General features: G+C 41.4%; 1 pseudogene; it reads right to left on the reverse strand.

Annotated features, from left to right (window-relative positions):
* Positions 1 to 213: 213 nt before the first annotated feature.
* Positions 214 to 425, reverse strand: LOC110573128 (annotated as a pseudogene).
* Positions 426 to 9,071: the final 8,646 nt, after the last annotated feature.

Raw genomic sequence — 9,071 nt, forward strand, 5'->3', positions numbered from 1 at the left:
GAGGGTGGCAGCCTAGCCATCACAAGTTCAGTTACAAACTCAGCTAACATAAAGAATCCTTAATGTTTTACTCTTGAACAAGCACTTTGAACTCTTTTTTTAAAAATGTTTTTGTTGTCCTTATTATGCACTACATTAATATACTGCATAACCTTCTAGAAGAGGTAGATGAGCATAACTGAGTTACCTTTCATCAATCAGGAAAAGGCTTCCTTAATCGATAGTCCCCAAACTCTTTGACCCATGGTAACGATTAACTCCAGAGATGGGTCTATCTCTTTCCATCAAACTCCACAGCTATGGGTAATAGGCAGCCCTTTTCTCCTTGCCCTGTTACTGAACCTATGGATGTGCACAGTGGCTATGCCGGAGATGACCAAGCACATGGCCACGATGCCAGTTCTGGGCAGAATCTCAAACCACATCACACTGCGGTTGCTAGGGCCAAACTGTTTCTTCCTCGCCCCCTAAAGGTGACTGATCCCCAGTCTGAACCCTTTTCATATATTCAGAATCATCCTTTTCTTAATGAAGGCTGTGGCTCCTCTTCTGTTTACCTTGTTATCTGTGACTTTCTCTTTTTTCAAAATACATACTTGAATATCTTTTTAAATGTATATTTCACTTTGACTTTTGTTATTCCCTGTATTAGTTTTCTATTGCTGACATAGGAGATTGCCACAAATTTAGCAGCTTAAAACAACACAAATTTATTATCTTACAGTCCTGTAGGTCAAAAGTATGGGTTGGATCAGCAGATTTCTCTACTCTGGGCCCACAAGGTTGAAACCAAGGTATTGGCTAACCTGGGTACTTATTTGGAGGCTCTGAGAGATATTCCCCTTCTAGGCATATTTAGGTTTTTAGAAGAATTCAGCTCCATGCTGTTTTGGTACTGAGGTCTTGCTGCCTTGCTAGCTGTTGTCTGGGAGTTGTTCTCAGCTTCCAGAGGTTGCCCACATTCCCTGTGTAGGGGTCAAGGGCAGGCCGCCCCAAGATGGGCCACTTGGGCATGAAGATTATTTTGAGTTAAAAATCAATCAAAACCCCACAGATTCAGGAAAAGCTCTTTACCACCCTGCCAACTGCCTCAAAAGAATTCAGACAGAGGACCTGCTCCAGGAAGAGAGCTATCACCACAGACAACTACATATGATATGAACTAGGTATGGTGGACAGGGAAGAACCTTGCACGGCCTGTTTGATCAAAGTGCTCTCTGTCCCACTGTTTCAGAGTGGCCCAGCAAACATTTGTTTACTGAACGTTTACTCTTGTTCATCTTCTTGTGAATTGCATTCCTTCTCTTTGAAGTCGTGGACCCCTACCCCCCACTTCTCCTTAGTTGAGGATGACATATATACCTCATTTTGCCTATCTTTGGGATTTCCATGTCTGTGTGGTTTCCCCATACATACAATGTGAAATTTGATTTTCTCCTGTTAATCTGTCTCATGTCAATTTGATTTCAAGGACCTTGAAAGGCAGAGGAAATGTCTCCGCCTCACAATGCTGTTCTGTATTTCAGCTCGTCAACCTTCTAGTCCCCAAGTGTTATTGCAGGAACCGCCACTCCACTGTGCTTTGTTGGAGACTGGAACTCTGCTCGTGAATATCAGAGACTGATGGACCATAGTCCAAAGACTAACCTTCCAGATGCCAACTGCTCTTCTCTACCACCATTTCTGAGCCTCAGGTGCTTCGTATTGGTGGGTGTTCTGCTTTTTTCCCCTGTACTATTTGCCTGAACTGCCAACTACAGAAACTCTGTCCCCGAGAGACCAGCTTTTCGATTAAAATATATTTACTGAGCATCTTTCCTGTGTACATTGCCCAGAAATCTAATCATCCAACACTTCACAGTGAAGGGAGTGCAGTTAATACCCATGCCAGTACAAGAGGCATAACTGGGATTGTCCTGGCAAACCAGTATGGATGCTCAACCTGACTGTATTCTATGTACTATCCCAGGAGCTAGGATTACAGAAATGAGCAGTGCAGACAAGGCAAAAATCACTGCCTTCTTGGAGCTTATATTCTAGTAGGGAAGACAGACAATATAATAATTAAGGAAAATGATCTAGAATGTTAAACAGTGATAAAGGGCTATGGGAAAAATAAAGCAGGGAAGAGAGAATCTGTGTGTGTGTGTGTGTGTGTGTGTGTGTGTGTGAGAGCAAGGCAGTACTAATTAAAATGTGGTGGTCGGAGGGGCCTAGCTAGCTCAGTCAGTAGAGCATGTGACTCTTGATATCGGGGTTGTGAGTTCAAGCCCCACGTTGGGTGTAGAGATAGATGACTTAAAAAAAAAAAAAAAGAAAGAAATGCAGACTCTCAGACTGAATTACAAAATGTGATGGTCTGGGTAAGCTTCAGTGAGAAGGTGACTTCTGAGCAGACACTTACAGAGGATGAGGGAGGGCACCATAAGGAAATCTGAGGGAAGAGAATTCTAGGCAAAGGGGACAGCAGATGGAAAGGACTGGCAGAGGGTGTGTGCTTGATGCATTCTAGGACCAGCAAGAAGGCCAGTGTAGTCCAAGTGTAGTGAGGGAAGTAGAGGGTAAGAAAAGAAGAGGTTAATAAAATTAAAAAGAAGAAGAAGAAGAAGAAGAAGAAGAAGAAGAAGAAGAAGAAGAAGAAGAAGAAAAAGAAGAAGAAGAAGAAGAAGAAACAACAAACAAAAAGATGGGAAGAGGTTGGAGAGGTAAAAGGAAGGCATGGGTCTGATCAAGGAGGGCTTTTCAGGCCATGGTGAAGACTTTGCCTTTACTCTGAATGAAATGAGAACCCAAGGGAAGGTGTGAAGCAATGGAGTGACATGATCTGATTCCAATTTCAAACCTGTGCTGAGGGTAGACTATGGGGCCAGACTGGAGGCAGTGAAACTAGAGTAGTGTTCACTTGGATTGTTAAGGGAACCAATCTCACAGGACCAGCCTCACAGGCTCTGGCACATGTAGCACTTCCCTCTGCCCCACAAGCCATGAAGCCTCACAAACATGTGCCTATTGGAGGCTCCAACCTGCCAGTCCACCATGCTATGAATAGACAGCTACAACTTACTGACAGTTGCCAAGGGTCAAGATGAGACATGAATCAAAGCTATAAATACCTGTTCATAATATAAAGAAAGAACAAAAACAGTTTACCACCCCAACAACATTTTGCACCACAACTGATCCTAATAGAGGATACTGCTTTTGAAATTAAGATATCCACAGAACATCTATGCAAAATATGTGTTTCTCGTATACTTGCTAGGCCAAACAGAAAACACAATGCCCGAATCTCTCTTTTGTTTCAGTAAAAAGGAGAAATGTGTCTTCTATCCAGCCTTTTGCACTCTGACAGAAGTTGCTTAAAGCAGCCCACAGCCAGGTAAAAACACAAGAGATATAGATATTAATTGTAATTTATTTTACTCAAGAAAAGCAGGAAGACTTTTCCTGAAATGTGAAGTTCTGAGACATAAGCCAAATTAACATCTCTGAGGATCCAGCCACAACCCCCTCCTGCACTATGATAGAAATGTAGCCCCTGATGCTACTGTATCATGTAGATGTAGAAAAATGATCCTCACATCTTGGTCAGGCAAAAAACAAAACAAAACAAAACTCAAAAAACAAACCTAAACAAATTCAGGCAGGAAAGAAGTTAATAAACAATCACTTCAAATGTTTGGCCTGTGTCAAATGCTCACAGCATTCAACATTTTCTGCTGTACTCATTTTCCTCATTGTTCTAAATAATGACCACGATAGAATACTCTGGTTTCCTGAACTGAAAACTATGCCTACGAGAAGCTTTATTTCAAAGGCAGCTTCTGTCTTTTGTCATGTAGTCATTCAACTATAAAAATTGTCCTGTCATTTTTCTGTGGTAAGAATCTGCAACCACTGGACAGGGGGTATATGGGAAACTTCCGTACCTTCCCCTCAATTTTTCTGTGAACCTAAAACTGCTCTAAAAAAAAAAAGTCTTAAAAAAAAATCTTCACACAATCGAAAACAAAACCAAAGAATCTACAACTACTGACTACAACTAAAACCTACGATATTTCCGTTATTATTTTTTTCTTTCTTTCTTTTTTTTTTACAGAGGGAGAGTGGGGGAGAAGGGGCAGAGAGAGAAGGAGAGAGAATCTTAAGCAGTCTCCAAGTCCAGTGTGAGCCCGACTCGGGGCTAGATCTCACAAGCCTGAGATCATGACCTGAGCCAAAAATCAAGAGTTGGACACCTAGGTGTCTCTCCCTGGGGTTTTTCAATTGAAGATTCACATTTTCTTCACATTTTCATGTTTCTGGGTCCAGAGTATCATGTTATTGGGGAGGTAGACCTTCCTCTGGCTTATGGTCCTTCTAGCTGGACTTAGAATCAAATTGACAAGAAACAGATTAACAGGAGAAAATCAAATTTAATAGGTATATGTGTGGGGAATCCACACGGACAGGAAATTCCAAAGACAATGAGGCAACTTGAAGCTTACAGGAGCTAAGGAGAGGGGTAGGGCCTGAGGAAACAAAGGGGAGAAAGAGCATTAGCAAGCAGGTGAAAGAGGATGTTTGGAAAAACAAAGGTTGCCCTATGATGCAGATAAGGTTCTTAGGTAAAGGTTCTCTGTTAATAGCTCTCTTCCTGCTACAGGCTCTCCTTTGCAATGTAAATTTAGGCAGGTGAGGGGGGAGGCAGAGAGCTTTTCTTGCATCTGTTGGGTTTTGATTACTTTTAACTCAAAAGAATCTTTATGCCAAAGTGGCCCATCTTGGGGCAGCCTGCCCCGGGCCCCTACAAATGTTAATATTAAATTTCTACATGGCATAGTGAAAAGTTTATTCAAGATTCTAGAAGAAGTTGTTCATTTTGGTTTGGAAGAACATTTTGTGTATGTGTATGTTACTTAAGTAAATGATTCACAGGTTTTGATAAAAGAAGAGTTTCATTCATTTAACAAATATGTATTGAGTACATTCTCATGAAGGGGCAAGCAATAACCTCTAACCATAATAACTTGATTATTTATTGATAGCCTGGTTCTTATCTATTGATTGAGCAATCATTCCCAATCCATCTACCTCAGAGTGGGAAAAATGCTATAGAAAGGAGGAAATTAAAGTGGAGTAAAAAATTTCAAGAGTGTGTACATATATACGGATTTAAAAGGAAAGGACAGGGGGTGCCTGGGTAGCTCAGTCGGTTAGGTGTCCGACTCTTGATTTTGGCTCAGGTCAGGATCTTGGGGTTGTGAGATTGGGCTCCATGCACAGTGGTGAGTTTGCTTGAGAATTTCTCTCTCCCTCTGCCCCCCACCCGCTCTCGCATGTGAGTGCACGTGTGTGCTCTCTCTCTTTCACTCAAATAAATAAATATTTTAAAAAAAAGAAGGAAAGGGGGGGCGGCTGTATGGCTCAGTCAGTTAAGCATCTGACTTTGGCTCAGGTCATGATCCCAGGGTCTTGGGATTGAGCCCCATGTGGGGCTCCCTGCTCAGTGGGGAGTCTTGTGTCTCCATCTCTCTCTGCCCCTCCCCCCACTCATGTGCACGCACTTGTTCTCTCTCTCTCAAATAAATAAATAAACAAAATCTTTTAAAAATTTTAAAAAAAGGAAAGGAAAGGACAGGGAGGGCCCTTATGGAAAAGGTAAATTTTGAGAAAAGACTTTCAAAAGAGGACAAAACAAGCAATGTGGATGTCTGAAGGAAGAGGGCTCCAGACAGACGAATCACCAGTGCAGAGACTAGGGAATGTCTGAATTGTCTGGGGAACAGTAAGGAGGCTAGCATGTCAAGAGCTCTATGTATGTATGTACAGAGCTGGGGGCGGGGAACAGCGGGGGTGGGGGGCGGACAAGGGTAGTGGTACAGATGTCAGAGCAGAGGTGGGTCCAGGTTTTGTGGGGCCTGAATCTTACAATTTTGGGCTCCTCTTTAAGAGAAAGAATTCCAATGTACAAATAGAAAATTAGATACAAAACTGAGGATTTATGTAGAATTACCAAGTAAATTGCAATAAATTTCAAACCTTAAAAAGCCAACAATGAACAAACACCAAAAATCCTTAAGTATGATACAGTATTTAATTGGATGTGTTGCATTTTCATGTATGTTCCTGATAGGAGAGAACTTCTGTTTAGACAGGCATTGATGTGAGCAAAATACTCTGCTTACAATTTTATATCTAGTGATTAGAAGAGCTTCTCACAGTCTAGTTTCTGGTGCCATCCATTTCAATAATTGTTTCTCTCCCACTACCTACATGCTTCCAGGCCCCAGGAGCCATAGCACATGTTTATATCACTAAACATTGTTTGGCCGTGCATCCTCATGCCCTAACTCCAGGTGAGTGAACACAGTGGGCAGGAAATTTCTGGAAGCCATTCCTTACATGGGAAAGCTAGAAGTAGCTTATCTCTAGGTAGAACTGTAAAGTACATAAATATACTTCAGAAATCCAAACTAAACATATCCCCAGCTCAATTTTCCCATAGCCACATTGCAAATACCCACCTGGCCACTCAAATGACAAAATCCCCCTGGGACAAAGACACAGTTGCTGGGGGTGGGGCAGGGAGCTCTCATAGCACCTTGTAGGATATGATAAGGATTCTGACAAGTGCAGTGGAGAGAATTTGATAGTTTTGAGTATAGAAACTACATGATCTGACTTACTGAATTTTATTTATTCCAAGACATAATTTTCACTACATTTTATCATGTCTTAGATGGGGTTTTTTGGGATAACCTTGGTAGAAACTGTCTCACAGTAGGCATCTTCCAGGTAGCAGTTCACTGCCTCCACAAAGAGGAACTTGTTCAGGGGAGTTCTTATTTTCTTCTCATCAGTCAAATTCTGTGCATTATCAGTACCACACATGTTGGGTTTAACTGCTTCTTAAAATGCCTTCCCAATGATCACATGATTTGGTATTGAAACAAAAAGTTGAGGTGCAAGATAAAGTCAGGGAAACACAGCAGCAGGGTAAAACTTTGATATTAGTGAAAGGAACATTCAATGTTGGAGGAATGATTGAAAGTCCGGAATTTCTTACAAAGCAATGGCCAAGTAAGTGCTTTAAAAGACCAATGAAAATACGTCAGCAAGTAGATGAACTTGGGTTTTTTTGTTCATGACATGTTTCTGAAAGGATTGCCTATCATTACATTAAGCAATGATTCTGGATGCAGTAAAAAGTATCACATATCCTGGAATTGTGGAAGTATCTTCAAAGCAGACAGATTCTGGTGAGACTATGTGATTTTTTTTTTTTGGTTTTGTTTTAAAGACTTATTTATTTGAGGGGGGGGACAGAGGGAGAGATAGACTCTCAAGCAGACTCCCCGCTGAGTGTGCAGTGCCAACACAGGGCTCAAACCAATGACCCTGAGATCATGACCTGAGCTGAAATCAAGAGCTGGATGCTTAACCAACTGAGCCACCCAGGCGCCCCACGACTATGTGATGTTTTGCACAAGATTATTATTAAGGCGATGTCTCATAGTTCTTAGTTCATGGCAATGTCACTTATAAATAAATTAAGACTGCTTATTAAAATAGATGGCATTTTAGACTCAATAACATGATAAGTTTAACAAGATCACTCTAACTACTTGGTTTTAAAAAGACCCTAAGAGGGCAAGGATTGAAGCAGGGAGGCCATATACCAGATGATTATGGTGATCCTGGAGAGGGTGGTAACAGTATAGATGGTGAGAAGTGGCCAGATAATGGGTATATTTTGAAGGTAAAGCAAACAGGATTGGATATACGTTGTGATGGAAAGAAACATGAGAAGGAGTAATTCAAGGCTTTTGATTTGAGCAACCAGAGAAATAACAATGCCATCAGAAAAGGGTGCATGGAACTTGGTAGAAAAGATTGTGGGGACAACATCAGAGTTCACTTATAGGCAAGTTATGTTTGAGATGTCTATTAACAGGTGGGAAGGCAGAATATATGGGTCCAGACACTGGCAGGTGGGTAGATGAGGTGGTGGAGTCTGTGAAGTCCTCTTCTGATCCCTATGACTTTCTCAGTGCAGTAGGAAGCAGTAGCCAGTGCTGAGAGTAGGAGTGGGAGAGGAGGAGTTAAAGGTTTGAAGAGAGATATTAAGGTATAAAATAGTCATCTAGGACCTTGCTACTCAAAGGCCAGAAGTGTCAGCATCTCCTGGAAGCTAGTTAGAAATGTAGGTTCTCATATTCCATGGCAACATCGGAAACCGTTTATCAAGATCCCCAGGTGATTTATAGAACACTAAAGTTTGAACAGTCTGATGGCCCAGCTGCACTGAGGGCCCACATGAGGTGTGCAGCATAAATTTAAAGAGAGGCCCATCTGCATGGTTATGGGTTTTTCTTCAGCCAAATGCACTTGTAGGGCACAGCTGCAGAACAGGCAGAGATCTGGATGTGAAGAGTTATAGTTGTCTTAAGTATATAAGTTTGAATGAGTCAAAGTGGCCAAGGATTTAAGTAAATAAATGCATATGTACAGGGTGGGGATACAACTCAATTTTTTTTTTCTTTTTTTTTTTGTTTTTTTGTTTTTTACTGATTGGGTACATGATACAAAAAGTTTAGAGGCCTCTGGTTTACATGATAAAGCATTACTTCTCCCAGGGATATTTGGTTGTTATTTTTTTTTTAAAGATTTTATTTATTTGAGAGAGAGAGAGCACGAGGTAGGGGTGGGGCCGAGGGAGAGGGACAAGCAGACTCCCTGATGAGTGGGGAGCTGGTCACAAGGCTTGATCCTAGGACCTTGAGATCATGACCTGAGCCAAAATCAGACGCTTAACCAACTGAGCCACCCAGCTGCCCCAGATATTTGTTTTTAATAGGGGTTTTGTGAAAATCAACATACTTCCAAGGTGCAGTCAAAAATGACTTTTTAATAGTATTATCTGAGGAGTTCTGGTCAGTGGGGACAAATAAACCTGCTAGTATTCACTGAAATCACATCTAAAATTGAACAGAGTCTCCCACTGAGGTAGTGTCTTGAGGTTTGTCACAGAACCCTTAAAGATTAATTCTAGAGGTGGGAAATTTCAACCATGAATATTGTTGATGAAA

The sequence above is a fragment of the Neomonachus schauinslandi genome, chromosome X, assembly GCF_002201575.2.
Source record: "Neomonachus schauinslandi chromosome X, ASM220157v2, whole genome shotgun sequence".
Classification (NCBI taxonomy): domain Eukaryota; kingdom Metazoa; phylum Chordata; class Mammalia; order Carnivora; family Phocidae; genus Neomonachus; species Neomonachus schauinslandi.